The sequence below is a fragment of the Macrotis lagotis genome, chromosome 1 (assembly GCF_037893015.1).
Source record: "Macrotis lagotis isolate mMagLag1 chromosome 1, bilby.v1.9.chrom.fasta, whole genome shotgun sequence".
In the NCBI taxonomy this organism is placed as follows: Eukaryota; Metazoa; Chordata; class Mammalia; order Peramelemorphia; family Peramelidae; genus Macrotis; species Macrotis lagotis.
Window position 1 is genome coordinate 515154111 of NC_133658.1, and position 25923 is coordinate 515180033.

At 36.7% G+C, this 25923-nt stretch overlaps 1 long non-coding RNA gene across 1 annotated transcript in view; it reads right to left on the reverse strand.

The window, feature by feature from the left end:
* Positions 1–604: 604 nt before the first annotated feature.
* Positions 605–25923, reverse strand: part of LOC141506938 (uncharacterized) — a 39485-nt gene continuing 14166 nt past the window's right edge. Inside the window, exons 2-3 of the long non-coding RNA XR_012474024.1 lie at positions 6139–6205; positions 605–2489 (exon numbers count right to left, since the gene is read on the reverse strand). This is a non-coding gene — a long non-coding RNA (uncharacterized LOC141506938). The remainder of the gene's footprint in view (positions 2490–6138; positions 6206–25923) is intronic.

Genomic DNA, 25923 nt, shown 5'->3' on the forward strand with positions numbered 1-25923 from the left:
AGGTTTAATGGCTTGACCAAGGCCACACAGCTAGGTAATTATTAAGTGTCTGAGGTCGGATTTGAACTCAGGGACTCCTGACTCCAGGGCCAGTGCTCTATCCACTGCACCACCCACAAAGGGATTTTTACCTGAGAGGGATTATCCTTAGCCATTGTTAATTAGTATTTGCAATATAATATTATAATATAATAAATACATTTATTATAGTATATTTGGTTTGCAAGAAATCAATTGAAAATAGAAAACTGTGACCTGGAAGATTGTACAATTGAATGAGTTTTAGAACTGATCTAGAAAAAGGTTAATATTCTGCAATAAGAAGATTGACTGAGAATCATTAATATTTAATTTGGCCAAAAAGATATTTTATTTACATGCCAAGTTTCCATTCTCTAAGATTCTTATATTCATTATCTGTCACATGATAAAGTTGTATTCAATTTTGTCCTGAATGGTTATTTCTGATAATGCTTTTTAATTTATATCATTATTTAATGAATGCTTGCCATTAATGAAGAGCCAACCACAATTAAATAAATTCACTCAAATTATTTTTAAACATTTAATTATGTTTTTATTAAAAAGACTATTTTTGCTTCTTTCTATCTCCTTCCACATTGAAAAAAGAAAAACAAAGTCCTTATAACAAATTTGCAGTATTAACATAAAACAAATTCCCACATTGGCCATGTCCAAAAAAGTCTCATTTTGAACCAGTTCTGTTAGGAGATGGGTAGTATGATTAATCATTGATCCTCTGAAATAATTCAATTTATTCTCTTGGGGATTTTTTCAGACCAAAATGATTCAGATTTGGTGCTTTGTACTCTTTTACTTTGGTCCATTACTATTTTGATAGAAAATTTGATCATCATGATAGCTATCATGTAGCCATCATGTGAGCAGCTCAATCAAGTCATGTACTTCTTTATGAATTACTTCTGTCTCAAATCCTGCATTTCCACAATGGCACCCAAACTTAGCAGCAACTAGTGGAATGTGCCAGGGTACTTAAATTCAACCATTTATCAATGAACTGGAAATTCATAAAGGAAAACATATAGGGAGAAAGAGCAAATACATGGGATTATAAGGTGTGCAGTCAAAAAAGTTATTAGCAGTCTGGAATTCTGGGCTGATTCTAACAAGATAAAATTTAATAGTAGATATAAATAAATTTAATTGGATATATACATATAACATATATAAATGTATAAAATATTAATATGTTATAAAAATATACAAGTTTATAGATATGAACTTTTTAATGTGATCTCCTTATCTCATCCAGACTGGAAGTACAGGGGCAACTCACAGGCCCACTTATAGACCCAATTTCACTACAAAGAATCATGGGAGATTTGATCAGTTTTGTTTCTGAATTGGGCTGATTCCCTTTTCCTTAGGAGGCTCAGATAAGTGATCATCTTAGTTCATCTTAAGTGAACTAAGATGATCACTGCAGCTCAAAACTCCTGAAATTGAGATCCAACAATTTCAGTGTGGTGGCTGGGATTACAGGGATACTCTACCATGCCTGGAGAAAGAGAAAGACTCTTAACTTTGGACAAAAAAAAAAAACAAACTTGCAAAAATGCAGGTTGAAGATGAGGTTGCTAAAATGCAGTTCAAGTGAAAAGAGCTAGTGATTTTAGTGGAAAGCAAGCTCAGTACAATAATGTGATATGGCAAGCCAGAGAACTAATCTGACCTATTGTTCCCCAGGGCAATAGAGATGATAAGGCAATAAGCCAACTGCACCAGTGTTGCTACCCAGAAAACATCTAGAGAATCCCATCCCATCCCATCCCATCCTGGGAACCTGTTAAAAATCATTTAACTGGCAACTGAATTTAGATGTTAATCCAAGTCAAAAATCAACTGGTAGCTAGCTAGCCTTCCTCTTCTTCCCAATTTGTGTCTCCATTCATTTATTCATTCAACAAATATTTCTTGAGCTGAATATGTATCTTTATCCCACCATTCTCTTTCCCAAGGATAGAACTGTAATTGGTTCTTTTTTTAAAGAATTCTATTAAAGTCTGTTGGGATTTAAAAGCAGATACTCCAGATATTTTCTGTATGGAACAGATGCCCCATTCTGCCAGGAGGGATTCATAGTAGCATTCTTAGAAGATGAAGGACAAACTGAAGGGCAAGCTGAGTCCTGAGCTGTCAAAGAATGCTAATATTTGCAAGGCTTATTAAGCTTGGGATTGAGCTGCCTAGAGCACAATTAATAGAAGCTTCTTTGCTGTATTAGACATGTCAGCACAGTCAACAATGCTTTGGGACTGCTGCCGCCAAAGGGGGGGCAGCTGAAAGGCTAGGAAATGCTGGGTTTATGTGAAGAACTTGAAGCATCATTCAACAAAGCCAAGCTAAACCTTTGAAGAAGTAGCATGTGACTTTGAAGAGCCTTGGGCTACACCTCACCTGTTGACTCATGTAGGGTCCACCCTCGATAGCTGCTTCATAGACTTTCACTGAAATGAATGAAAAATGTGTATTAACATATTGATTAAATGATTATTTGAAAAGAAATAATGTGAGGTAACACCTTGTATTTGGAGTCAGAAGATCTGTATTTGAATCCAGTCTCTAAATCAAGTGTGCTGCTTATAATACAGCAGCTGCAGGGAAGGCACAGGCTCTTGGATCCTTTGAGCTCAAGAGAACTGAGCTTCAGTAGGGCTAAGGGTCATTAGGTATCTGCAATAATTCTGGCGCCAAAACGGCATATCCTCAAGAGCAGGGTGGCCATCAGCCTACCAAAGGAGCTCTAAATTGGACTAGGTTAGGAAAGCAAAATTGAAAGCTTCTGTGTCAATAAGCAGTGGGATATGAACTATATATGGTCACTGCAAAGGAAGGAAGGTAGTATGTGGGATAAAAATCCACTTTAAAAAAATACAGAGGGCAGCTAGGTGGCGTAGTGGATAAAGCACCGGCCTTGGAGTCAGGAGTACCTGGGTTCAAATCAGGTCTCAGACACCTAATAATTACCTAGCTGTGTGGCCTTAGGCAAGCCACTTAACCCCATTTGCCTTGCAAAAACCTAAAAAACAAAAAATATATAGAGACTCCTCTGAGCAAAAAAGAAAGTTTATTTTGGCTTTTCTCCAGAAAAGGGCATACTCCAAGTTTCACAAAGGTAGTGAAGATCAAGGAGCTGCCCCGAGGTGACAGTCAAGCAAGATATGGCCTAGTGTGATTCCCCCCTCCCTAGTCCCTTCTCTTCCAACCTGATGGGTTAAGGTTTTCAGAGTTACAATCTTTACACAAAAAATCTACTTGGTAACAAAGAGAAGAATAAAATGTTTTCAAAGACTATTACCTCACCATCCAGATGGTAAGGATATAAGAAAATTTCTAATGACCTTCTGTTATCTCTCTAAATGAATAATATCCGAGTATGCAAGGTCTTCTTAGTACTTATCATCAAACAAGAGGAGGCAGTCTACTGTTCTCCCAGTCTATCATGAAATAGGTGGCTAAGAATGCAAGGTCTCTTCTCTGGAAGTATTCCACTATTTCTTTCCCTAACAGAATCATAAGGGTGTCTGACTGGGAATGCAAGAACTCTCTACCTCTTTCTTCTAAGAATACTTTGTCTTTGTTTTAATGATTTTTTTAACCCTGAGAGGTCTTCACTAGGAATATTAACTCTTAAGAGGGACTATTCCACTCAGAAGGAAGGAAGGAAGGAAGGAAGGAAGGAAGGAAAGGAAGGAAGGAAGGAAGGAAGGAAGGAAGGAAAGAGAGTTTGCTATTTAGTATCTGTGCCATCTTGGGCAATAATAATAGTAATAATAATAATAATGATATTTAAATAACAATCCCCCCACCCCAAGAAACAGTTCTGTTCTATTCCCAAATCTTCTTCCAGTATCCTCTAGTATTATGGAGTTGGGAAATATCTCTACCTTTGTCTAGAACCCCTAACAATTTCATTTCCACCCACTTTTAGGGGACTAAGCACCCCAGTTCCCTTTAACAATTTAGTAGGTTAGCTTTTACAAAGGAGTATTTGCTGAAACAAAAACAAATATCCAAATATTTCCCCCTAGTCCCTTGAGGTGGGATATAATCCCCTTTACACTACCTCAAGAGGATAGAGATTGGGTTCACAGCTAAACTCTACATAGCACTAGCCCAGGGGTGAGGAATGTCCCAAGACAGGTCTTTTAAGGTCAAAATCTTTGGGTCAGCTGTTGTCCCAACAACTGCAGGCGGGATTTGAAATTCAATAAATCTAGGAGTTTTTTAGGAGTGAATTAATTAAATGTTTGGCCAAATATAGCAAGCTCATTTTTAAATTAATAATTGTGTATGGTCCGTGAATGAGGTTATAAATTTCCCAATGGCACTTAGCAGAAAAAAAGGTTCCCCACCCATGCATTAGTCCCACCAAATTCAAGTCCAATGTACTACCACTGGATTTGTGTTCTGGAATCCTGACTGTTACAACTTTCAGCCTGGAATCGTAGATTCCAATGTCCCCACGGGTTCAGGGTTCAGGATTCTATTCGCTGCACCTAGAACTGAAAAGAACAAACGAAACACAGAAACTCAGACCTGTTACTTTGTGTTACTATTTCTAAGGAGAGAAAAAGATATCTCCCAGGTCCTTCCCTACTTCCCGTATAATATCACCAACTGTGAATTCTTCACCTCTGGATGAAGCAGGGAAGTGCAAGTTCTAGCTACTTAGCCTGTGGGAGAAACTGCTTCCAATCACTTGGTATACTAACACAAAGTATTCATGCACGGGTCAGTCCTTCTGAGTCCCAGGAGCAGGAACCCATCACTTCCTCTATAGATGATACCATTTTATGTGGTCTGGAAACATTCCAAACCCCATTACATTAATAACTAACATTTACATAGTGCTTTATGGTTCTCAGTTTTTTTATAGATATCATTTCATTTTATCCTTTCAACAATGCTGCAGGATATGTGCTATTTATTATTATTATTATTATTATTATTATTATTATTATTATTATTATTATTCCCATTTTAAACCATCTAGGTGAGGAAGTGGAGAAAGTATTGGGCCTAAGAGTTAAGAAGACCAGAATTCAAATCCTCTCTCAATTATTTAATAGCAGCATAACCCTCTCTCAGTTGTTTCTTTAAAATAAAGATAATGGCATCTACATTCCAGGGTTCTTATGAAGAGCAAATGAAATAACATTTTATGAACCTTAATACACTATATAAATTTTAATTATTCTTATTTTATAGAATGAGAAAACTGAGGCAGAGTCACATAGCTAGTCTAAGATTTGGACTTAGGCCATTAGATTTTTAGCAGGGACTGCCTTTTGACTCTTTTTTTTTTTGGTATTCCAGTGCTCAGGAATTCCTTATGGCTTAAGTACCTCTTATGTGCCAAACACTGTTCCTGAGCTACCATCAAGCACCTACCTTTTTAACAGATGAAGAAAGAACCAGAAAACAAATAGCAAATTATTTAATTGAGGCATAGGAACAAAGTAACCAATATGGGAAAAGAAGAACTGGTTTTCATCTTTCAATCCACGTCAGACTCATATATCAGTGAGGAAAGGACTGGGGCTCCTCTCTGAGTAACCCCCAACCCCACAGACTTCATTATTTTTAGAAGACATCTTTGTGGTTCTGTCTCCTGGCAATGAAAGGTGCTTCCTGTGACTCCTTGGCATGGTCCATGAATTCCTTTATGGATGCTCCAACCAGCACCCTTTTACAAATAAAACTTGATGCTCTGCTTCTAGTCTTTGCTTCCATAGCTATAATTCATTTAACCTTAGAACCCTAGTTTCAAGGAAGTATATCTTTTTTTTTTCCCAATGAGACCACCTGAGCCAACAACTTGCCCTGGGGATTAAAGAAAGACATCTCCAGGTCCCTTATTAATCAGCCCTTCCCAGGTAAGTCAGTAAAGGGATGATCAAATAGCTTTAAGACTTTCAGAGTTGCCCTTCTCAATGAAGGGTTTCAGACTATTCCACTGACTTGAGTTAAGGAGAATGTATTACATTCACCTTTCCCACCCTCCCACCCTACCCCCAAACAGAATAGAGGAAGTGTGACTCCTACATGGTAAACAACACCCACAAGATCTTTTTGAAGCAGGAATAAATTCACCTCTTCCTGTTTGCCTTTCAAACTTCCATCTTGCTTCCCAGTAACTAGAGATGTGTGATGCAAATTTCTGTAAAGATAAAATCAGCTGTAAGGAGGAATTAGAAACACTGGGAGTGAAAAAGCAAAAGCTGGCTGTCTGTGCCAATCTTATCACCACAACAAAGCCCAAAGCATTTTACAATCTCCTCTAGTTCAAAATTAGTTAGGCAACTAAGTAGTTCATTGGGTAAGAATACTGGATCTGGACTTAGGAAGACCTGAATTCAAATTTAGCCTCAGAAATTTACTAGCTATTGTGACCCTGGACAACTCAGCTCTCTTCCTCAAAAGTTTCCTCAGTTGTAAACTGGTTATGAAGATAACACTTAGCTCTCAGGGCATTGTGAGAATCGAATCATAAAATACTGTGCATAGCATATAGTAGACACTTAATAAATGCTTGTTTCCTTACTTCCTTAAGAATTGTAGCCCCCATTCATCACTCTAGATGCACAGACACAATTATAGGTATATGCCAAATATGACTATTAATTTGCTTTTGGCATAGTTACAGACAATTATTATTTAGACCACATGCAAGAAATTAGAATTGCATATCACATAGCAAACATATAGGTCATATGGAAGTATTTGGTACATAATATTACATAGCAAAGTTATTTACAGTACAGCAAACCCACAGATCATAGTCAATACATAATATCATTGATTCATTCAGTTCCCTTGTAGACTACACATCTTCTAGCATATTAGATGAGATAGGCTATTCCTTGATTCAGTTCTCCCTATTTGTGCAGAAATTCCTTGTAGACTGGCACAATATTGTCTGTCTTCTCTAACTTCTCAAGAGATATCAATATCTAGTGAATAATTTTATAGTAGCAATTATCCATCTATAAATAAGGCATCCTAACTTTGCACCCCTAACTCCCCAGTATTTCCAGAGAATCTCACTAACTTTCAAAATTTTGAGGCTGTTTTGTAGACCCTCACATTACCCATCTTTTCAACTCTTTGAATGGGGGTAGCTTTCTGCTAGTCTGCTAGCTTGTGTTTTACCTTGGACTTCTTTGTAAAATTGAGTACCAAGACAAGAATTCCTGTCAGTAAAACAAATAGTTGTCAGTTCTTGATCTTCTCTGAGATGAAGACATATTTAGGCAGCTGACCTCCTTTAACTAATTTCTAGTTGCTTGCATACTTCTCCATCTTCTGAGATAACAAAACATAGACAAAGTGCAGAAGGAAGCCTGTGGCATTATTCTTGGCAGCATCATATGTATATGCCAGAAAGGCTAGATACTGACACCATGGCGCCTTCTCCTCAGGCCTCAGGGTACCCAGCATGTTCAACAGGGAACAATTAAGGTCCTTTGGCTGGGGAATTTCCCCAGGGATATTATGGTACAGTTCTAGAGACTGTTTGATTCCTGCCAAGGATAGCATTTCTTTGAGTAATTTGCTTTCAAAATCATGACCTTGATGAGAATGGATCTTGGCTGGAAAAGCATACTCAGAGAAATACTTCTTCCCTAACAACAATACTATAGGAGCTTTCCAAGCTTCTGATTGCATAAGCCTGGGTTTGCTGAAATGCTTTTAATTTTGTTCTGTGTATTTTTATTCTAAAAAATGTCTAGTCCTTTCCCAACTACTTTTCATAAAACAGTCTAAATAAATATTTCATGTTAAGAATTAGACAATAAAAGTTTTAGATAATTAAGTTTAGTTGTTGAAAATTTCAAATGGTTATTTTTAACCTTCATCGAGTCATTTTCATTTTTTAAAAGTAGCTGGGGTTTTTCCTTTGAAAACCACCTTATTTTTAACAAATAACAACCCACTTCAAAGCCAAGAATTCTAGTTTATGGAAAAAAATAAATACCCCAATTGACACTGATTTCTCTATTGGCAAATGCAACAGGAAGTGATAACTATTCTACCAGAGCAAAGCTATTTCCAAATCCTCTAGTCTGTATAACACAAAGAGCTTGCTTGGATTTTCAAAAAATAATTGATGGGGTGCAAGTGGATAGAGCACCAGCCCTGAAGTCAGGAGGACCTGAGTTCAAATCCAGCCTCAGACACTTAATAATTACCTAGCTGTGTGATCTTGGAAAAGTTCCTTAACCTCAATGCCTTTCAAAAAAAAACAAAAAAAAAATTTTTTTAAGTAATTGATCATGAGACAGTTAGGTGGTACAGTCCAAATCTAATTTCTTGTTATCTTACAGGTTCTTCACTAAATGCTGGGTGCACAAATAGAAGGATGAAAAAAAGAAAATCCTTGCCCTCAAGGAGCTTACATTCTCATGAAAGAAGGAAAAACAAAGAGATGAAAAGGGGCTGAGGGTGCTGATGGTACAGCAAATGGTTTAGAACATGGTTTTTGAAGTCTAGAAGTCAGGATCAGAATTGGGAGCAGAATAAAAATTAGCCTCCTTGGGTCCTTCCACAAAAAAGGAGGAATGCACTAATAAGAGAAGGGGAGATAGGGAGGTCAGTAGAGTGAGAAGACCACAGACACTGGAGGAAATTTCAGGATAACATAGCCTTCAGAGACAAAGTTTTGAAGTCTAGAAGTCCGAGGAAGATATAAGAGGGACTATAATAAAGAATTTTCTCCGAAGAAGGAAAGATACAAAATGAGAAGATAAAATATTTAGAATATAAAAATATAAAAGTAAAAGAAAAATTGCTAATCAAAAGAAGCAAAAGGTAAAAATGTTAAAATATATAAATTCTATACAAACCTAAGTGATTGGCATCTTGAAGACAAGCTATTATGAACTGATCTAAGCATTGTAATTCTTCCAGAAGAACACGATAAATCAAAATACCTGAATACCACACATAAACAAGAAAAACATCCAGAAACTCTTTAGTATAGTCAACAAAACAATTATTGATGAAACCTACAGATAAATGATAAGGGAAAAAAATTACCTGAAACTCCAGAGCATGCAGTGATTAGATTTCACAATTTCTGACCAAACTACAAATTCTTCAAGCAGACAGGAAAAAAATCTTTAATATGAAGAGCATCAATTTGAATAATGTGGAGTTAATCTGCACTAGCAAATGGAATTACTTTATAAAGCAAGACAAAAATAATAGAATTCATTTGTAAGAACAAAAAGCTCTATAACCTCAAGGAAAAGAATGGAAAAAATAACAAAAAGAGACTATGATAGAGGAAGAGTTAAAGGGAAGGAGAAAACTTGGGGCTTGAATTATTTTTTAAATGTTAACAATGAGAAAACAGTGCTTCCAGATCTCAAATTTTATTAGAAAGTAATAGTTGTTAGAAACTATTTACTGGAGGTAGCGAAGCACTGATATTGAGAGGATGCCCATTAGTTGGGCAATGACTGAAGAAGTTGTGGTATGATTGTAGTGGAATATAATTGTACCATGAGAAAGGACAAGCAGGATGATTTGAGGAAAAACCTAGAAATGTCTTATATTAACTGATACAAAATGAAATGAATAGAATCAGGAAACTACTATACACAGTAATGTGATGTTTTGTCCATTTTCAAAGACCATGACATTAGGGAAGTGATGCCATGATAAGCACAAGAATTGAATTTGAGTGAGGGGGTGCTGTTCTAAGTCACCAGCCTCGTTTTCTCCTCTGGAGCCTTCTGGGTTCAGTGGCCAGATATGAATCAGGATGACTAGAGATAGCTCATATGAGGCATGATAGGATTAGTTGACATGTCCAAGGTCACATAACTTATAAGTGTCTGGGGTTGGATTTGAACTCAGATACTCCTAATTTCAGGGCTAGCACTCTACACACTGAGCCATCTGGCTGCCCTTAATATCTTAATAGTAATATTGTACAATGAAGAACTGTGAATAACTTAGCTATTCTTAGCAATACAAAGATCCAAGATAATCCCAAAGGATTCATGATGGAAAATACTATCCACCTTCAAAGAAAAAATTGACATTGTCTGAATATAGATGGAAGTATACTATTTTTCTCATTCTTTATTTTTCTTTTTTTTTCAGTCTTCTTGTACAAAACCACTAATTAGAAAATGTTTTACATGATTGCACAAGTATAACCTCTATCAGACTGCTTACTTAAGTGGGAGGGGAGGAGTAGAATTAAGGAAAGAGAAGAAAAGATAGAATTTGGAACTCAAATTTTTTTAAATGTTAAAAACTATTTATATGTAATTTGGGAAAAATAAAATATTTAAAAAAAACCCTATTTGCTAGAGATTTAAAAAAAAGTAAAAGTCAAACACTAGGAGCACAAATAGAGTGCCAAACCCGGAGTTAGGAAGATTCCTCTTCCTGAGTTCAAATGAGTCCTCAGACACTATGTGACCCTGGGCAAGTCACTTAATACTGTTTGCCTCAGTTTCCTCAACTGAAAAATGGGCTGGAGAAGGAAATGGCAAACCATTCTAGTATCTTTGCAAAAACAAACAAACAAAAAAATCCCAAAGAGGAAATCAAAGAATCAGACATGACTGATAAACAACTAAACAAAAAGATCAGTGGAACAAACTTAGATAAGAAGGTAAGAATAACCAAATTCAACAATATATTGCTTTAGAAACCCGAGAAAGCAAACCATTTGGGGAAGCATTCCATACTTCACAAGAATTGCTAGAAAAACCTGAAAGCCTTGTAATAGAAATTAGAGTGAAATAACATCTTATACCACATATACTTAATTTAGGTCAAAATAAATGAGAAATCTGAACGCTAAACATTACACCTTCCAAAAAAAATTAGAAGAGGACATCAGTTACTTTGTACAACATATGTAGTTGGAGGATTTTTAACTAAATAAGGTATAGCAAGGATCACAAAAAAACAGCAACATATTTCTGATTATAAGAAATTGAGCATATCAATTTTGTACAAAATATTGATTTTGTACAAAATTGATACAGTTAGAATAAGAAGGAAAATAGTCAAGTGGTTAAAAAAAAAATCTTTGCATCAAATATCTCTGATAAGAATTTGACAACCAGGAATATAAACAAACAAAAGAAATAAAAGAACATAATAGAATAGAAAAAATAAAAATAAAGACCATTCTTTAGTGGATAGATGGGTCAAAAGAATTATAAACTGTGAATAACCATATTTGCTCTAAATAATAGATTGCACAAAATAATTAAGAATGAAAGGCAAAATTATTGATGGAGTTATGAACTGATCCAACTTTATTGACCAAAGGGCAGTGAAAATGTCCATACCCTTTGATCTAGCAATACCACCATGGGGTTTATACCTTGAAGAGATCATGAAAAAGGGTAAAAATTCCATATGTACAAAAATCTTCATAGCAGCTCTTTTTGTAGTGGCAAAGAATTGGAAATTGAGGGGATGCCCATCAATTGGGAAATGGCTAAACAAATTGTGATATATGGAAGTGATGGAACTCTATTGTGCTATAAGAAATCGTGAAGGGCTGTATTTCAGAGATGCCTGGAAAGACTTGCATGAATTGATGCTGAGTGAAATGAGCAGAACCAGAAAAACATTTTACACACTAACAACAACATCTTGATGGGCTTGTTCATTTCAGCAATAAAAAGATTATTTTGGGAGACTTCCGATGGAAAAGTTCCCTCCATATCTAGAGAACTGTGGAGTTTAAATAAAGACCAATGCTCATTCATTACCCTCAGTTTTTTAAAGTTGTCTTATATCTTATGTATTACGTAATTTTGTTATCTCTAATGTTTTCTTTCTTCCATTTAGATCTCTTGTAAGGTGTTCAATTTTGATCTATGTTTGATGTGGTTACAGATGAAAAGGCCTATATCAGATTGCTTTCTGTCAGGGGTAGGGGGAAGGGAAGGGAGAGAGGGAGAAAAATTATAAAACTCAAAGCCTTGCAAAAAAATTGATTAGCAAAAACTACCATTGTATGTGGTTGGAATTATAAATAAAATATTTGTTAAACAGGAAAAAATAGAATTAAAGGCAAATCAAGACAATTTTTAGGATTTAACCCATTCTAATAATGGAATAGTTGATAAAAGATGGAAAGAGGTAATGTTGGAGAAGCTACAGAAAACCAGGCATACTAATACACGATCAGAGGACCTGTGAATTAATCTAACCATTCTAGATAGAAATCTATAACTATGGTGGAAAAGTGGCAAAATATTCATATCCTTGGGCCCAAAGATACAATTGATAGGTATGACCTAAGAAAATCAAAGACAGAAAGAAAAATCACATAAAAACAAAAATATTCACAGTAGCAGTTTCTGTGATACTAAAAATATAAAAAGAAAGTAGTTGCCCAACATTTCAGAAATAGCTAAGCAAATTGTGGCACATGAATGTAATAGGATATTATTTTTCCACAAGAAATGACAAATAGGAAGAATTCGGAATATATTTGAACTGAGTGAAGAAAGCAAAATTAGGAAGAAAGAATATATGACTACAATAGTTTGAATAAAAATAACCACAAAAAAGGAAACAACATTATAATTTTAATGACCAACTTTGGTCTCATAGAAGAATTGGAGAAATAAATCTTTCTGCCTTCATTGCAGAAATGGGGTACTATGAATGTACAATATTACACATACTGTCAGACATGATCGATGTTTAATTTTGTTGGACTACTTTTTTCCTCTTTATTTTTTAATGTTTGTTATAAGGGATAGCACACCAGGAAAGAAGGAGCAGGAATATGCTAGGAACAAATTATGTACAAAACCAAAAGTCATCAATTTAAATAAAATGAAATTTAAAATAAATATCTAAAAACCTAAGATTTTTAAAAATCTCTTTATCAACTTTATTGCTTTTATTTTTATTTCTCTCCTGTTCAATTTTCAAGATTTCTTGTTTTGTATTTGGATTAGAGTTGTTAATCTGTTTCTTTTATAGTCTTTAATTACAGGCTCAGTTCATTGTTTCTTCTATTTTGTTATTTTGGTTTTAGACATAAATTATTTTTTAAGAAATGTTTGACATTACTTGTACAAAAATATTTATAGCAGCCCTGTTTCTGGTGGCAAAGAATTGGAAATCCAGTAAATGTCCTTCAATTGAGGAATGGCTTAGCAAACTGTGGTATATTTATGTCATGGAACACTATTGTTCTATTAGAAACCAGGAGGGACAGGATTTCAGGGAAACCTGGAGGGATTTGCATGAACTGATGCTGAGTGAGATGAGCAGAACCAGAAAAACACCGTACACCCTAACAGCAACATGGGAGTGATGTTCAACCTTGAAGGACTTGCTCATTCCATCAGGGCAACAATCGGTAACAATTTTGGGCTGTCTGCAAAGGAGAATACCATCTGTATCCAGATAAGGAGCTGTGCAGTTTGAACAAAGTGCAAGGACTATTTCCTTTAATTTAGAAAAAAAAAAACCAGATAGCTTATTGTCTGATCTTGTTACCTCTTAGACTTCTGTTCTCTTTAAGGATATGATTTCTCTCTCATCACACCCAATTTGGATCAAGGTACAACATGGAAACAAAGTAAAGACTGACAGAGTGCTTTTTGTGGGGGGGGGGGGAGGGGGGAGGGAAGCAAGATTGGGGGAAAATGTAAAACTCAAATAATATCTTTAATAAAAATAAATTTAAATTTAAATTTAAAAAATATCAACTTAAAAAAGAAATGTTTGAGTGTCATATAAGTATTAATATTTTGTTTCATTGTTATCATGAACATTATTATTTGACCCATTTAATATTTAGTATGTCAGCTATTAGTTTCCATTTAGATATGGACAGTTTGTTCATTTTTATATTGTTATGGTCTAAAAATAAGTATTTTATACCTGCTTTCTTATATTTATGATTCCTTTATGAATGAATGAAAAAGTATTAAGTGTTTACTTTGTGCAAAGTAGAGACCTAAGTACTAGAAATACAAAAAGACTAGCCAGACAATCTCTTAAGAAGTTTACATTTTGGGGCAGCTAGGTGGCACAGTGGATAGAGCACCAGCCCTGGAGTCAGGAGTACCTGGGCTCAAATCCGGTCTCAGACACTTATTAATTACCTAGCTGTGTGGCCTTGGGCAAGCCACTTAACCCCATTTGCCTTGCAAAAACCTAAAAAAAAAAAGTTTACATTTTAATAGGGAGATATTTAATAGGGATTCTGCTTCAGAGTCATTAGAAATGTATAGATTCTTCCTGTTAGCAAGTAATCTAGTTTGGCTAGAATATAAAGGAGAGATAAGAATGAATAACAAGAATATCTTTAGTGTCATTTCAACTGACAAAACTATATCTAGTTCTAATATTGAAACTTATGCTATAAGCATATAATCAACTTTTGAAAAGATATGTGTTATCCTTAATATTCCACTTCAGAAGCCACCATAACTCAGTAGCATTTATTTATCTAATAATTTGTCCAATATTTATCCAATTTATCAATATCTTAATTTATCCAATAATTCATTCCAGGTCAAAATACCAATTCAAATTAAGACAGCCAGAGTAGGAGGAAGCAGTTATATAGCCTCACACCCCAGATCAATTAGGAATACAACTTAGTCCATAAAATCAATTAGAATCCTGAAATGATATGAGGTTTTTTTAAAGTTAAAATGATGTTATAAATAAAATGAGAGCAATAGAGGAAAGAATTTAGAAAGAAATGAAAACAGTGAATAGCCTAGGCAAGAAAGCAAAACATTCACTCAAGCAACAAATTCATGGAAAATTAGAATGGATCAAACAATAGTTACTGACTCCAGTATATACTAAGAACTATTAAAGATAAAGTCAAGGGGCGGGTAGGTGGTGTAGTGGATAAAGCACCGGACCTGGAGTCAGGAGTACCTGGGTTCAAATCTGGCCTCAGATACTTAATAATTACCTAGCTGTGTGGCCTTGTCACTTAACCCTGTTTGCCTTGCAAAAACCTAAAAAAAAAAAAAGATAAAGTCAAAAAGAACAGTATTGCATAATAGATAAAGAATTGTCTTCAAAGTCAGAATGACAAGTGTTTAAAAGTTACTTCTAATAAATACTGGGCAAGGCACAGTCAGGGGTGTCAAATACAATGTCCCCATACTATCCAAAAATTTTCCAAGTGAGTAACTGGAAAATATTAAAATAAATAAAAATACAATAAAACATGTTGTTTTTCAGTTGTTTCAGACTCTTAGTGACTCCAAATGGGGTTCTCTTGAAAAAGATACTGCAGTGATTTACCTCCTTCGGGTCATTTACAAATGAGGAAACTGAAGCAAAGAGTTAAGCGATTTGCATGGGGTCACACAACTAGTAAGTGGCTGAGGCTCAGTTTGAATTCAAGAAGAGGAATCTTCCTGATTCTAAGCCCAGTGCTCTAGCCACTGTACCTAGCTCACCCTATTCCAAGAGAAATAAACTATAAATGACAAGGCACAAAGGTCGGAGTTCACAAGAGAGTTTGAAGCTACATTTAATTACATAACCCCTCTGAAAACTGGGCTCTCTACTACTTTAAATTTATTCTATTATGTCTGATAGAAAAATGCCCACTTCCAAGAACTAGGTGAGCTAGGCAGGCTCTTGCGTTCTTATATATTATAGGAAATCTCCTTTGTTAATTGAATAAATGCCTAAAGAATTTTTCCTATCCAAATCAGGATAACTATGTGTGCCTTTCTTGATTTGTCCAAATAATCAGTGTTCATTTTCAGTATTCAACATTCAAAAAAATTTTCATTATATTGTTTGGTGTTACTACAGCATTTGGAATTTCTTCTACACAAATTAAGTAGTCACATGTATTGTGTCAAAGTCACAGAAATCAATCAGTTAATAAACACACATTCACTATGCACCAAACAGTGTTGGATCTGCATTTTAGGAGCTTATGTTCTGTCAAATGAAAGAACAAGAAATTTCTTCCAGCCCTAGATAGGAGAACTTGGGATTCAGTTCCACACATCAGTAAATACTTGGCCATCACCAGTCATCTTGACTTTTGAAGTGCCACTGGACTCCTATGACTCTGGAGAAGAGAATGAGGCTGACGACTTTGCACAGCTCTGCCTCACTTAAATACAATTCATTAGCAAGTCAAGACAGCAAACTAGTGATATCACCCCACCCAACTCAAGGATTTAGCATAATGAAGAAGGGTCAGCTGAAAGGTGGATCCATAGAAAAATTCCTGGAAGGGAAAGACCCCAACCCAGAGAGACCTGGAACCTCTGAGGAGAATGCAACCTGGTCTCCAGCACAGAAAGACTTCCTTGAAGAAATAAGGAAGGAGTTTAAAAATCAACTGGAAAATTTGGGGGAGACAATACCTTGCAAAATGAGAATAATTCTCTCAGATCCTCAAATGAGCAAATGCAAAAAGAAATTAATTCTCTCAAAACCTCAATTGGTCAAATGGAAAGCTCTTTCAAAAGTAGAATCGACCAATTGGAAAAGGTTAATGAAGAAAACTCCTCCCCCCCAAAAATAATGGAGTCTACAGAAACTAATGACTCCACAAGACAGGAAGAGTCAGTTAAACAAAATCAAAAAATAGAAAAAATAGAAGCAAATGTGAAATACCTCATCAACAAAACCACTGACCTCGAGAATAGATCGAGGAGGGGGAACCTGAAAATTATAGGACTTCCTGAAAACATTGAAAAGAAAAAAAGGCTGGACTTAATATTACAGGATCTAGTGATGGAAAACTGCCCTGATATCATGGAATCGGAGGGCAAAGTAGTTATTGAAAGAGTACATCGATCCCCACCAGAAAAAGATCCTAAAATGAAAACACCAAGGAATGTTGTGGCAAAACTCCAGAACTATCAGATAAAAGAGAAAATCCTGCAAGCAGCCAGAAAGAAACAATTTAAATATCAAGGAGCCACAGTAAGGATCACGCAGGACCTGGCTGCATCAACTTTAAGGGATCGAAGGGCCTGGAACGAGATATTTCGAAGAGCATGGGAGCTTGGAATGCAACCAAGAATCTACTTTCCTGCAAAGCTGAGCCTTCTCTTCCAGGGAAAAAGATGGACATTTAATGAAATGGAAGAATTCCAAAAATTTCTGATGAAAAGACCAGAGCTAAACAGAAAATTTGGATATCAAACAGGAGGTTCAAGAGACACATGAAAAGGTAAAAAAAAAAGGGGGGGGCGGTAAAAGGAAAAAAAATGCAATCCAGCAAGTTGAAACGGGCTATATCCCAGCATGGGGGGGGGGGGGGTAGAGACTCTCATAAATCCTGAGAATCCTGAGAAATGTAACTCTAACAGAGAGAATATACCTAGCCAGAAATGCTGGACATCCATGACCTATCCATGAGACTGATATCTAATGGGATGTAACTGGCTTTAACTCCACTGGGGAGAAAGACTCTAATAACTCTCAGGAATTTGGACTCTATTCGACAGAATATACTGAGCTAGAAGGGTCAGACACTCAGAATTTTCTATGACTTAGATAGAATGATCTAAAAAAAATACACTACCTCCCTAAAAAGGGGGACAGGAAAGAGACGGGAGGAGGGAGGGGATTGAATGGGACAAATCTCATTACACTAAGAGGTACAAAAAACCTATGGTAATAGAGGGGAAGAAGGGAGTAGAGGAGAAACACCTGAATCTTCTTCTCATCAGACTTGGCTTAAGTCAACCTACACATACTCAGTTAACTTATAAAACATCTAACCTTTCAAGAAGTAAAAGGGGAAAAGGGGAGGGGGGACAGAGAAAGGGAAGGGGAGTGGAGGGAATAAGGGGAAATAACAAAAGGAAGGGAAGGGAACAGGGAAAGGGGAAAGGGGAAAGGGGAAAGAAAGGGGAGGGAGTGATATAGGAGGGCAAACACACTGAAGGGGGTGGTATTCAAAAACAAAATATTGGGGAATATGGATAAAAGGGGGGTAAAGGGGGAAAAATACAAACAGAGGGAAGATAGCACAGAGGGCAATAAAGAATTAGTAATCATAACCTTAAATGTGAATGGGATGAACTCTCCCTTAAAACGTAAGCAAATAGCAGAGTGGATTAAAAGACCAGAATCCTACAATATGCTGCTTACAAGAAACTCATTTGAAGCAGAGATACATATAGAATAAAGGTAAAAGGTTGGAGCAAAATATATTTTGCTTCAGCTTAAGTAAAAAAAGCAGGGGTAGCAATTCTTATCTCAGACGAAGCAGCAGCAAAAATAGATAGCGTTAAAAGAGATAAGGAAGGAAACTTTATCCTCCTAAAAGGTACCATAGACAATAAAGTGATTTCAATATTGAATATATATGCACCCAGTGGGACAGCACCCAAATTCTTAGAGGAGAAGCTGAAAAAATTACAGGAAGACATAGACAGCAAAACTCTACTAGTAGGAGACCTCAACCTCCCGCTATCAGATCTAGATAAATCAAATCATAAAACAAAACTAGTGATATCATTGGTTCTCTTTAGGATCTATGAATGAACAGTTATAGGTAAATAAGAAATATATACCAAGGAATTACAAACATAACATCAACTTCAATAGCTTTTCCCCACAGAAACTATGGACCTTTTTCCTGTATTTTTGGAGGGAAAGAGAATCTTGGGCAAGTGAAATTTAACTATGACAGTAGGAGTGAGAATAAGTTTAAATTGACAATTCCTGAGGAAACAGATTGAAAGTTTATGGCCATCTTGGAAGAGTCCTATGAGGCCAAGAAAGTTGGTCATCATCTTATGAGGGACTGAGTCATGATTTTGTGAGAGAATCATACTGTGAGGGAGCTAATTGCCACTCCAAGAAGTCAAGAAGAGGAATACAACAGTTAGCTATTATCTTAAGTGAGAACCTAAAGAAACATATTTGAAGAGGATTTCTAAGAGGATGGAACAACCATCTTGGGAGAGTTGTGTTTACAGTTGAGGAGTACATGAAAACATTGAGAGACTATTCCAATCTGTATCCATTTTACTTGCTTTCCAAGTACATTGGGGTAACTTCAGGCTATGAACTTTTCTCATTTCCAATATACTGAAAATATTTATTTTTATCCTAATTGGCCATTGTAATAAATAACATGAGTAGTAATATGGATATTGTTTTAAATCCATGAAAGCAGGGGGTTTGCAATGGAGAATGGAGCAAAAGTTTGTGGAAATAGGTGGCGGCAGTGGATAGAGCAGTGGCCCTGGAGTCAGGAGTACCTGGATTCAAATCCGGTCTCAGACACTTAATAATTACCTAGCTGTGTGGCCTTGGGCAAGCCACTTAACCCCATTTGCCTTGCCAAAACCCTAAAAAAAAAAGTCAGTGACGTCTGCACTGATTGATGATGGTCTGTAATGGAAGCATTCAGTCCATCTCTCTAGGATCATGTCTGGTTAAAAACTATTTATTAGGGGACGGCTAGGTGGCATAGTGGATAAATCACAGGCCCTGGAGTCAGGAGTACCTAGGTTCAAATCCGGTCTCAGACACTTAATAATTACCTAGCTGTGTGGCCTTGGGCAAGCCACTTAATCCCATTTGCCTTGCAAAAACCTAAAAAAAAAAGTTTGTGGAAATAGAAGTTTATCTAGAGTATTTATAAACTGAGATAGTTGAGTAGTTAAAGAGAGAATTGTGCATTTCCACTCATTTATGAAGATTATATATACCCTTTGGTTGTCTTAGAACCTAGGTGGAGAATTAATGAGAATATGAGCCAATAGAAGCTAGAGAGGTAAGAGTTAGTATAAATGTTACCTGTTACACATAGCATAGGCCACAACCCAACCGCATTTAGGCTAGATTTTAGAGAATTTCATAATCTCTAAATCTATTACACAAGGCAATTTCTTGGGGGGAGTGGGCAGGGAAAGAAAGGGAGTGTTGTACTGGCATCTAGAGGAATCAGCAAAGTAAGAGAAGTAGCTTGAATTTAGTTTGATTTGAACCTTGAAGTAACTTATGGATGCTAAGAGACAAAGGTGAGGAAGGAGGGCATTTTCTGGGTGGCAGATAGTTGCACAAGGCACAGATATGAAAGATGGAACTGTATGTGAGGAACAATAAGTAGTCCAGTTTGGCTGGGCCAGAGAGTGCTTATAGGGGAGTAAAATGTCATAAGTCTTGCTAGATTAGTAAGGGCTTTCAATGCCAAATAGAGGAATTTGTATTTTATCCTAGATATAACAGGGATCTACTATATCTTTTTGATGATGGGAATGAGATAGAATAATACTTTAAGAATAGCACATAAGCAGCTTTGTGCAGGACGGAAATAGAAATTGGGGAGGGAGGAGGCAATACTTGAAGCAGGAAGAGCAAATAAAAGATGATTAGTCCAGGCCAGGAGTTTTGAGACCTTGAACTATGACTGTGAATGTATGAGTAAGAGAGAAGTGGGTTGATATGGGGGATGTTGTGAAGATAGAATCCACAAACCTTGACAATCAGATTCTAGAGGGAGAGACTGAGGAATTGAATATGGCATCAAGACTGCAAATGCTGATGACTGGAAGGATTCTGATGCCCTCAAGAGAAACAGGGAAATTTGGGGGAGAAATAACTATTTATTTGGAGAAAGATAATATCTGCTTTGGATATGTTGGATTTAAGATAATGATGATGGTGGTGGTGGTGGTAGGGATAAAGGATAGAGTACTTTAAAAATTTTTTTCAAAAAAGTTTTGCAGGGGCGGCTAGGTGGCGTAATGGATAAAGCACCGGCCCTAGAGTCAGGAGTACCTGGGTTCAAATATGGTCTCAGACACTTAATAATCTCCTAGCTGTGTGGCCTTGGGCAAGCCACTTAACCCCATTTGCCTTGCAAAAAAAACCCTAAAAAAAAAAGTTTTGCAGTTGGTTCTTACTACAATCCCTTAAGATAAGTGCAATAATTATCTGCATTCTATGAAAGATAAAACTAAGACTTAGAGAAGTTAAGTGACTTGCCCAGGGTCACACACCTGGTAAGTGTCTGAGGCAGAATTTGAACCCTTGAAATCTTGTTGATTTCAAATCTAGGACTCTATTCACCACACCACCTTGATCCCTAGAGAACATCTGGTGAGAAATGTCCGATAGCTCAATGATAATTAAAATAATCATAACTGGTATTTATGACTAAAAGTTAACTTTAAAACTAATAACATATTTCACATGTATTATATTGTTCAAATGTTACAACAATCCTGGGAGATAGATTCTCCAGACATGGAGCATGAGCAAAAGGGTCAGAGAAGCTATTGTCCATGGTCACACAGCTAGAAAGTTTAAGAAGTGAAATTTGAACTTTGATATTTCTGATTCCCAGCCCAGTATGTTATCCACAATGGATCTGGGCCACCCTAGGAGAGAGATGTTCTTACTGATAAATTTTCATGATTCCCAGCCATGCTCTGAGCTAGAGAGCCCTGGAGTGTCAGAGCCAGCTACTATACCCACTCTCGCTTCAGGAGATAAACAAAGTAAGTAAACCCCATCCACCAAAGGAAAAAAGTCAGATTGTCCAACCCCATCCAACTCTTGCTTATTCTAGAGATATTATCTCTTTAATCCATAGCATCTTTAGCAAGAAGGAAGTTAGTCTTACTATGGGGGAAATGGGGGAAATGATACAGTTTTTACTTACTTTACTTAAGTAGGCCATTCCACAGCCTTTACATAAAATGATTTTTATGTAACATGATTTTGCCTATAGATATGGGGAAGGCAGGGAAAGGAACAGGAAGGATACCAACCAGGTTATGGAGGGAGGGGGTCAGCACATTGTTCAAAGACACTTGGGAAAGGAGACAGAAGGGCGGCTAGGTGGTGCAGTGGATAGAGCACTGGCCCTGGAGTCAGGAGTACCTGAGTTTAAATGCAACCTCAGACACTTAATAAATTACCTAGCCATGTGGCCTAAAAAAAAAAAAAATAGAGACAGAACAGCAAGCTCAGGAGAAGGAACAAAAAGGACCAGACAGCCACATGAGGACCTCACTGAAACTTAGAGGAAGAACATAGGAGTAGACACATGACCTGACAGAGAGACACAGACAGGACAGGATAGGTAGCCAGGGCTCTGTGAAAGACAGACATACAGCCTTGTGAGACAGCAGGATAAAAGTGTCCTCTCTCTGGGCCCTGGAGATCTCAAACCAAGCCTGCTAGCTGGATATTGGAGCAGTCTCTCCTCCAGTCAGTTCTTCTACTTTCACATGGAAGGGGATTTGGAGGTTGGGGGGCAGGGAGGATTTTGGTGGTGGGGAAGTTTGGTGGGGGAGAGGCTGTAGAGAGCCTAACTAAAGGGTAGAAATAGAGAGAAGACTGTTCTGGACAATAGTGTGTGTTTTGGGTTTGGGGTTTAGTTTTTTTGGAAATGCACATTTCTTATTCTTGGGTTTTTGGTTTGTTTTTTTTTAGGTTTTTTTTTGCAAGGCAATGGGGTTAAGTGGCTTGCCCAAGGCCACACAGCTAGGTAATTATTAAGTATCTGAGGCAGGATTTGAACTCAGGTACTCCTGACTCCAGGGACAGTGCTCTATCCACTGCGCCACCTAGCCACCTAGCCGCCCCCATGGAAATGCACATTTCTTTCAGTATTCTTTACTGAAAAGCAAATTTATGTAAAGCAAGAACTGTGTGTAGTATCAAAAGGACTCAGAACTATTCTGTATTGTGTGATTAAAACAAAAATGAAGAGCATCCTAAGTAGGACTTTACCCCCAGGCAACAAAGTTAAAATGGCTCATACTACAGTCAGGTATTTGCTTAATTAATTGATCTTTTGGGAAGATGCTGGGAACAAGTGGTGAAGCCCAGTGTAATGAGCAGACTGGGCTGAGCCTGAGCATTTCTTAGACCATTGTAGAAATTTATTTCTGAATCCTTTCACTCAGTAATTTGCCTCATTTGTAAACTATCAAAACTATTTGTAAACTATCAAAGGACAGAGCAAATAAAAATAAGAGAAATGAGAGGAATGTTCTAGGTCCTTTGTATCATATGAAACACTGGATGTAGCCTCACTTGACCTAATGAGTATATAGATCAGACTGATATCAGGAGTGCAGAAATATTCCTTTGCTGTAGACTCTGAATGGATAACCATAAAGTGGCAAGGTTTTTGAAAGAAACTCTAAGTTGGAGTTGAAAAAAGATACAAAGCTTACATAGCTGTTATAATTTCTGTCCAAGTCATAGTTCCCTCTTCAGAGCTAAAGGGGAGAGACTGTGATGTTTCTCTTACTTCTTAAAAATACTTTATTTTTATTTTATAATATTTTATTTTTCCAATTACATGTAAAGATAATTTTCAACATTCATTTTTTTTTAGGTTTTTTCAAGGCAAACGGGGTTAAGTGGCTTGCCCAAGGCCACACGGCTAGGTAATTATTAAATGTCTGAGGTCGGATTTGAACTCAGGTACTCCTGACTCCAGGGCCAGTGCTCTATTCACTGCACCACCTAGCCACCCCATAAAACAAATTTTAAAAGGGGAAATAGCACACTTTGGTCTGCAGACTCCATTGTTCTTCTGGATTTGAAGGGCATTTTCAACACAAATTTTTTAGAATTGTATTTAATCATTGTATTGCTGATAAGAGCTAAGTCTATCATAATTGATCATCACACTATGTTGTTGTTAATGTGTACAATGTTCTCCTGGTTCTGTTCACTTCACACAACATCAGTTCATATAAGTCTTTCCAGGATTTTCTGAAATGGTGGATGGCAGTTTTCATCATAAGTCCTTTAGAATTGTCTTAGATCATTGTATTGCTTAGTTGTCATTCATAGTTGACCATTGTACAATATTGCTGATACTGTGTACAAAATTTATTTCACTTTGAATCAGTTCATCTAAGTCTTCCCAGGTTTTTTCTGAAATTTGCCTGCTCATCATTTCTTCTGTTTATTTATTTATTCTCATTTTTGTACAGATAATTTTTTATACATTACTAAAATATTCTTGTTTAAGAGTAAACATAATACCCCCTCCCCCAAAAAAATATAGACCTGTATGAGTGATAAAATAAAGAGAAAAAAAATTAAAATAAAAAAATAATAATAACAACAGGTACATCCAGGTGGCGCAGTGGATGGAGTGCTGGCCCTGGAGCCAGGAGCTCCCAAGCCCACATCCGGCCCCAGACACCCAACAATCACCCAGGTGTGTGACCCCAGGCAAGCCATCCCAACTCCATTGCCCTGCAACCCCCCCAAAAAAAAGACCCAAAATAAAATGATAATAATAATAGTAGTAGGGGTAGCCAGGTGGCGCAGCAGACAGATCACTGGCCCTGGAGCCAGGAGCCCAAATCCGGCCTCAGACACCCAACAATCACCCAGCTGTGCAGCCCCAGGCAAACCACCCAGTCCCATTTGCCCTGTCAATCCCCCACAAAAAAATAATAATAGTAATAAAAAATGTGCTACAGTCTGTGTTCCAACACCTCCAGCTCTGTCACAGGTGGATCATATTCTTTATAAGTCCATCACAAAAGCTACTTCCATATTTTTTCACCATTGCCATTGCTGATCTCAACTCCTTCCATTCATACTTCCCCACTACCATATACTGTATTTTCTCTCTCCTTTCACTCTGTCCCTCTTCTTAAATGTGCTGTAGGGTCTGCTCATCATTTCTTATAGCATAATAGTATTCCATCACAATCATATACCACAACTTGTTCAGCTATTCCCCAATTGATATGCACCTCAAATTCTTTGCCTCTACAAAAAGAGCTGCTTTAAGTATTTTTGTACATATAGATCCTTTTTAATCTCTTTAGGATACAGACTTAGTGGTATCATTAGGTCAAAGGATATGCATAGTTTTATTGCTCTTTGGGTATAGTTTCAAATTGTTCTCCATAATGATTGGATGAGCTCACAACTCCACCAACAGAGCTCTAATATCCCAATTTTTCCTTCCTCACCTCCAATATTTGTCATTTTTCTTCTCAATAATTTTAATCAATATGATAAAGGTGTCTTAATTTTCATTTCTCTAGTAAATAGAGAATTTTTATATGATTGTAGATAGTTTTAATGTTTCATCTGAAATCTGCCTGTTCATATCCTTTGACCATTTATCAATTGAGAAATGACTTGTCTTCTTTTCAGTTTGACTCCATTCTCTATATATGAGATATGAAGCTTTTATCAAGAAACTGGTAAAAAAAAAATTTCACACCCATCCATCCTATTTTTCTTGTTTATACATCTCTCTCCTTTCACCCTGTCCATTTTCAAATTGTTTTGCTTCTCACCACTGATTCCTCCAAACTGTTCTCCCCTTTTTCAGCCCCCCAATTATAAAGAATTCAGATTTTATTGTTGGGGATGTGAAAGAGACATGGACTTATTAGGTCCCTGCTGGAGGAGTAGGTCAATTGGATTAGACCTAAAGTGACCTCCAAATTATGAAGAGACTTTAATGTCAGGATGGGAAATCTCCTGAATCTCAAGTCAATATTTTCTGAATCTAAAGTTTCACAAAAATTGGCAGATACTAAGAGAACTTCTAATCTCAAAAACTCAAATAGCACTTGACTAGAATCAACTCTTTGATGTATTTAGCCACATTGGGTAAGTAATCTAAGTGCTAAAGCATTTGTTGTGTCCAAAACACTGGCACCAGCAGAGGCCCTCAGAGTATGACTTCTCAAGTATAGAAGCACGAGAAATCTTTTCCATAGACCTGCTGGCTTAACCCCAGTGTGGGCACTGTTCATTAAAGTAACAAAAAGACTGACTGGTATTAAACATAATGATCCAAGTTAAACCAGAATTTCCCCTAGGCAAGAAGAACCAGAAATGCCAAGTTGTGTAGAAATTAACTTGCTGTTCACAAATAATGGGGTGTCTAGGTAATTGTGGCAACAA